Raw genomic sequence first — 7,609 nt, 5'->3', positions numbered from 1 at the left:
TAATATGCCAAGTACTGAGCTAGAAGTATTATGAATATTCAGTTAAGGTTTGGACATAATGAATTTGAGATACTATTGGTATAATGAGAACATGTCCAAAAGATAGTTTAGACTGAAGTCCAGTTGTCATGGATGAAAACACAGATTTGAGAGGCATCCATATGGGTGATGAATGTTGCATAGCATGGATCTCTGCATCTCAAACTCTGCATGACAATACTTGATAGAAATGGATTCTGGTGAAGTCAACAACCAGCAAGCATTCGGTAATAGTGAAGAAAAAGCACATCTGACATCCTGAAGCAAAATATAGCTGGGAATTGTAAAGGCTATATTCTATGGCAAAAGGGAGTTAATGAAAAAGCGTGGGGCTCAGGTTAATTCTATTATACTTTTTTTGGTGTTCAGCTTGATTTTGCTGTTCTGACTATGTGCCACATCAATTTTACATGCCCCACAATTCCATTCTGCATTAACACTATCACCATTTCTGAAAATAGTTCAACAAAATCTTTATGATGAAGAGGGAAAGAACATGAGGATTGAGAGAGATAAGGGAGGAATGAAAGTGGAGAGGGAAGCAGGAGGTAGGAGAGAAAATTTGGCATGAATCTTAAGGGGCAAATATATTTCAAAACAGGAGAAAAATAGCCAAAGGGCTAGGGAAGAAACAGTTATGCAGATGTGGAGTATAATCATAGAGTATTTCTAGTGATTATTTCCAAATTCATTAAATACAGGAAGGAGCTTGAGGAAGAGCAAGGAAGAGGGAAAGCCAATAGGAATAAATGTAAATTAGTTATTACTTGCTTAATGATCAAACAAATAATTTTCAATTTGTAATTAGCCACTGGGAATTCTCTGAAAAGAAAATTGTTTTCTTTACTAGTTGAAATGCTGCTTCCCTGATCTGATTTTTCACATCACTCATCTTTGGTGCAAGGACTAGTTAACTATTAGCACAAATCTGGGAAATGTAACATACTTGCTGGGTCTGCTTGACTGCAGAAGAATCACGTGTGCCTGGAACAGTCAGTTCAGTATATAGTCTTTCAGTTTGTGACGACAGTCCTTTGAGATCAGTTCTTGAAACTTCTCTGTTCTGTGCCATTTGTAGAACCATATAGGTTGTAATCACCCACAGGCAGGAAGTCTTTGCGTGCATATCAACTGAACTCTAGTCCTGTAAATACTGCTGTCATGGCGTTGTCCTGTAGGTTTCTTTGCTTTTGATTTCACTCATCCAGAATTTGCAATATATTGACTCATTCTGGGATGAAGTTTATTTTTTTCCTAAAATCCAAAAACTCTCTGAGTTTACATTTCTAGAAAGTATGTAACCAAATTATCTTTGAAGTACATTTTGCAGAATAGTCAGAGTTTTTGTTCTTCTGGTTTTTTTTTTTTAAACAGGAATAAGCAAAGTCAACAGCTGCATTTATAACAAAATTTCTAAGATTTGTTAATATGTTAAATCCCCAATAGGCATTAACTGTTTCCATAAGTTATTTGAACTTAGAACCCTTTTCATGGAATACATTTTGGAAATATTAATCTAGCTTAAGGCATCCCAGTGTAGATTTCATTTATTTTGAGAGCATCTACTATGTGATAGGCACTGTGCTAGCATAGTCTGAGGAAGCAGACTTAATTTCTGTCTGTGTAAGACACACATTAAATTATAATTAATTAAATAATTCTGAGTGGGCAAATTACTGTAGGAAAAATACAGGGACTCTAACCTAGCCCAGGAGGTGAGGGAAGGCCTTTCTGTGAAATGATGTGTAAGTTAAGACCCATAATATTGGTGTGAGTTTGTTAGATAAAGAGAGGCAAAGAGAACATTCCAGGTAAAGGAAACAGCAAATGCAGTGGCTCCAAGGCAGGAAAAAGTATGACCAATCTGAATAATTGATAACAATCCAGGAGAGCTCAAGGCAAGTTACAGCCCTCATGAAACATACTTTCTAGTTGGTGAGGAAGACATGTTCTATACTTTGCCTTTCTAATTCCAAACCATGAGGAATCACCTTTTCTAGCAAATGATGAACTAATTGTTCAGGACTGACACACAACTAAGAATAACCTGAAGAACAGGAATAAATACAAACATCATCTTTTTGAAGGCACTGGACAGCTACCAAAGCAAACACCTACGAGACCACAATTCCAGAGGTGAAAAAAGGAAGCTCAGAGAGGTGAGGCAAATATTGGGAACTTCTCTTAACCTGGAGGTATTAGCCAGTTTGAAACCTTCAGCTGAGAGGCTGGAAGCTTAGGAGAGCACTCTGCAGTTTCACAGGGTTTGGGGAACAAAAATTATGTCCAGGCCCTGCAAAGAGAAGGAGATACCCGCTGAAATACTGAAGGCCTTCATCTGGGAAAACCAAAGGACTACACCCTATGTCTAGAGTGAGTGCTCACAATGGCTCACTCCCAGCATCAAATCAGCTCAAACTTTGTTTAGATTACAGTGACCTACCCTGCCCTAATTGCCTACCAAAAGCAAAAGTAAATTTTCTCAGGAGGAAGAGATCATCATTTCAAGCCCAAATTATTTCCACAAATTATAATTCACAACAGAAGTAACTAAAGAAGAAAACACCAGGTTGAAGAAGAAAAAGAAAAAATATGGAAAATATAGAACACTGCCTAAGGAACCTTTGGGGCTTGGAAAAAATGTCTAACATACCTTGAAGTTTCAGCATGAAAGAAGTGAGGAATGGAGCAAAAGCAATATTTCAACAGCTAATGACAAATAATCTTCTAAAACTAACAAAAAATATTAAGCCACAGATATAAGATGTATTATAATTTCTGAGCAGTTTAAAGGCAAAGAAAACCACAACAGAATATATCATAGCAAAATGTAAAAAGATGAAGTTAATCTTAAAAAAAAGAGAGAGCAGGACACATTACTTCCAAAGATTCGAGAATAAAAGTGAAAGCTGACTTCTAAACACGCAAACAAACAAAATATAGAAGCCACAAAATATCTACAAAAAGTAGGGGGGGAAAAGCCCTGCCAAACTAGAATTCTATTTCCAGCCAACTATTTATCTAAAAATGAAGGTGAAATAAAAACTTGATCAAATAAATAAAAGCTGAGGGAATAACACTCCACTAGACTTCTGCTACAAGAGACGCCAAGTGGGGTTTTCAGGCACAACAATAAATGGATGGAAGCATGGAAATGACAAAAGGAATGAGAACTAATGGAAAGAACAAATGTGTAGGTAAATCTAAATAAAAAATTGGCAGAATTAAATAAAAATTATGGCTTGAGGTTATATATATAAACATATATGTACAAACGTGTGTGTGTGCATAAACATAGGGCAAAAATAGCACAAAAATCTAGGGGAGGTTAAATAAAATGTTCTAAGTTTCTTGTATTGTCCAGAAAATGTAAAACAATAAGTTCATACTACACATTACAAGAATGCGTGTTGCAAAATGTATGGTAATTTTAAAGAAAATTAAAGAGTACGTAATTAAGAAGTGGCAATGAAATACCGATTTTTTTTAAAGATTTTATTTATTTAACAGAGAGAGAGACAGCCAGCGAGAGAGGGAACACAGGCAGGGGGAGTGGGAGAGGAAGAAGCAGGCTCCCAGCGGAGGAGCCCAATGTGGGGCTCGATCCCAGGACTCCGGGATCATGGCCTGAGCCGAAGGCAGATGCTTAACGACTGAGCCCCATGAAATACCGAATTAAAATTCTTAATTGAATTTCTGCTTCAATAACATACAGAACCTGCCCAGCCACCATAAACAGTTGGAAAACTGGACAAATTACATGAAACAACTATTTTAAGACATTAGAATAAAAGCAACACTATATCATGATCCCTGAGAAAAAGAAAATAAATGAGGTAGGACTTACTAGCCCTAGCGTTCCATATGGAGTCGTTTTTAAGACTACAACACAGAAAGATTTAACCAAACAGAATATGGATGTCTCATTGAATTTAGGAACTAGAAATCAGAGTTTGAGATGACTGACATGGCTGACAGTAGTGGGACAAACTACCATAGAAAAGGAAGATATCAGAAATCTGCATAGGGATCTCTTGAATTGGCTGCTAATAGCAAGCTTTGTATAGATAGGGTAAGACTGGACCAGAACAGGCAGAAAGCTCTCAAGAACAAGCTGAGCAATTCCAAAGCTCGTGCAGGCTGGGAGACATTCTAGTTCCAACCAGTCAGTGTAAAGAAGCTCTTTTGATTATCCAGAGCATTCAGTAAGATCTCAGAAGGGTCATACCTTAGCAGCAGAACTAAACTGCCCTTAGAATAAAGACTACTCTCAATCTACTTTCTTTGAAATAGATGAAAAGAAATAAATGGGAAGAAAAGAGGAGAGGAACTTGAAAGGATCAAGATGATACACAAAAGTCAGCACAAGAAAAGATACAAATCTCCCTCAGAAAGCTGTGCTAACACCAAGGCTCCCTGCTGAACTTGCACTCTGGGTCCTTCTTCTAGGACAAGGTGAAAGCAATATTATTGGTAAAAAAATAAACAGATTGCTTAGAGCATTACTATCCAATTGAAATTTAATGCACACCACGTATATAATTTAAATTGCCTAAGTGGCTACGTTGAAAAAAAAAAGAGATAAAATTAATTTTAATAATCTATTTTATTTAACTTGGTATTTCCAAAATACTATCATTTCAGCATGTACCACGTGGAAAATAAATTATTATTGAGGTATTTTACATTTTTTTCATGAAAACTCTATAAAATTCAGCATATATTTGGATTGTCAGCAATCTCAATTCAAACTAGCCTCATTTCAAATGTTCTACAGCCATATGTAGCCAATGGCTACTGTTTTGAACAGCACAGACCTAAAGTTGAGAAGTCTGGAATTGTTAACTACATATAGGAGTTGTTTAAGAAAGTCACTTCCTGGGAACCTTGAGCTCATAGTAAGTTGCAGCCCCTCCATTGGGGGATACAAAGTCATGATTCTCTTGGGATAGTAACCATAGGAGCTGATTTTGGATTCAGCTCCTTGTGACCTTCCAGAGTTATTTCTGGGCAATACTGTTTTTATACCATAGAATAATATTGCTAATATCCAAAATAGTTAGTGTCTGTCCTCTTTCATTAAAATAATGTAGCTTTTCCATGAACCTCATTAGACCATGAGATAAACAGGAATAACCCACTGCAAGAATGTCCAATCTTTCAGTCATTGACCGTCAGATGTCACCAAAGGGAATCATATGCAAACTAATGAAGATAATTTCCATAATGGATCATATTTAAAAGGCATACGATTCATTGGGAAAAAATCACCTACTTTACTGCTGTCTATAGGCAGTATACTACAGACAGTAGTAAAGTGGTTTAAGAACTATAAATAAAAAATGAAAGGGAGTAGCTCCTGGGCACAAAACTTCTTGTTGTAAAAATTCATAGATCTTAGTCACAAAAGGGAAATAGATCTCCTTTGGTCTCTAATAGTAATTGGCCACATTTCAACTAAAAGCCACAGAGCCAGAAATACTCAGAAGGCTTGTTCGGTTAACTGAGTATGAGGTGGATATTTTCTGGCTCCGTGATTTTAGAGGTCCCGAAGACTATGGTTAAGACTAATGAGTCTCTGAATTTCTCCTTTCAATTTGATATTCAGGACTTCATCAGCAATTTTCAGATTCCTTAGAATGTTTCTTTAATCTATTTTAGGAGTATATAAGAAAAATAACAGCATTTCTTGAAAATGAGCATCTAAAACTTCTTCAGTGACTCTCACAGGATTCTTCCCTATAGCCAGGATCCTCAACTGAAGGCTGTGGCAAATACTCCTTTCTAAATGGCTTCCTGTTGGGAAGTTTATGCCACTGAGAACATAAGCACACCCCTAGGCACACCCCCAAATATGACCATGTAACTTTGAGCTGGAGGACTTGGTATCTGCACACTTTTGGCTTCGATGCAACAAAAGCAGTCAGAATAAACCTAATGAGGGAATTTCTGCAAAATTATTAACAACAAAGACAACAGTACTGGTATCCAGTATCTAGTGAATGCTTATTACAGATAGGCATTGATCTAAATATGTCACATGTTTCCCTAATTCTACATGCATAACGACCTTTAAAGGAGGTACTCTAAGCTTTCCCTGAGGGAATACTAGGGGCAAAAGTAACTTATCCAAACTCACCACACTTGTAATGGTGGAACTGGGGTTTGGACCTAGACAGTCTCTTTTTAGATCTCATGCCACTTCTTGCTACATGTACTGTACTTATTAACTCTCACTTGTGAAGATGCTAAATCCCACTGATACAGTAGAGCCTTGAACAATGCCAGGGTTAGGGGCTCTGGCACCCGTGCAGTCAAAATTGTGCATATAACTTTTGACTTCCCAAAAACGTAACTACTATATGCAAATAATGAATCATGGAACATCGCATCAAAAACTGGGGATGTACTGTATGGTGACTAATATAACAAAATAAAAATTATTTTTAAAAAAACTTAACTACTAATAGCCTACTGTTCACCAGAAGACTTGCCAATAACATAAAGTCAATTAACACACATTTTGTATGTTTTATGTGTTATATACTGTGTTTTTACAATAAAATAAACTAGAGAAAAGAAAATGTTATAAAGAAAATCAAAAGGAAGAGAAAATATGATTATAGTACTATACCGTAAGAACTCTGTGTACAGGCAGTGCTCCCAGTGGTCCCAGGAATCTGCCTCTTGCTTCAATGGTGTTCAAACAGAACAGACTCAGGGATACCCCTTCTTCCAGCCTCCTACCACCCTGCAACCTCTTTCCCAGTTGCAACTTTTGGAACCATCTTCTCAGCTATCCTCTACCTCTGGACCAGCCAACACCATTTCTTGAGCTTAGTTCCTTATTGCCAATCAACTGTGAGCTCTCAGATTTATCAGAATTATTCCACTGAGGTAAAGGCCACCATCATCCACTGATCAGTATGCATCTGTGGGTCTCCTACACCTACTTCTCCCTTGGCTTCTATTTCCACTGTGACAGTGTGGCTCTGGAGGGCATGGGCCACTTCTGGAGTTGGCTGAAGAGAAGTACAAGGGCACCAAATAAAATCAAAGCAGCAACTGCACCCTCTTTCAGGATGTGCAGAAGCCAACCCAAGATGAGTGGGTAAAACCCCAGAAGCCATGGAATCCACCATGGTCCTGGAGAAGGACCTCAACTAGGCCCTTTTGGAGCTGCATGCCCTGGGTTCTGCCAGTGCAGACCCCATCTCTGTGACTTTCTGGAGACCCACTTTCTAGATGAGGAGATGAAACTCATCAAGAAGATCACAACCACCTCACTAATCTCCACCAGGTAGCTGGCTCCCAGGCTGGGCTGGGTGAGTATCTCTTCAAAATGCTCACCCTTAAGCACTACTAGGCATCTCCAGAGCCCAGCAAGCTCATCTGGCATCGCCCTGATGTCAAGGCTTTTGTCTAAACCTCTCCCTGCAGCCATTAGGCAGCTTTTTAACCACCTGGAGCCCTCTCCCAAGCCCGAGCCAAATGGAAATAAAGCTTTCTGTAGGAAAAAAAAAATCCACATACAAGTGAATTTGTGCAGTTCAAATCTGTGTTCTTTAAG

At 38.0% G+C, this 7,609-nt stretch overlaps 1 pseudogene; it reads left to right on the top strand.

Moving 5' to 3' along the window:
* The first annotated feature begins 229 nt into the window (after positions 1-229).
* Positions 230-7,405, top strand: LOC103675906 (annotated as a pseudogene).
* Positions 7,406-7,609: the final 204 nt, after the last annotated feature.

This window comes from Ursus maritimus, unplaced genomic scaffold (assembly GCF_017311325.1).
Source record: "Ursus maritimus isolate PB19 unplaced genomic scaffold, ASM1731132v1 scaffold_13, whole genome shotgun sequence".
Classification (NCBI taxonomy): domain Eukaryota; kingdom Metazoa; phylum Chordata; class Mammalia; order Carnivora; family Ursidae; genus Ursus; species Ursus maritimus.
Note: the sequence above shows the minus strand (reverse complement) of the source record. Positions and strands in the feature narration are given on the sequence as shown.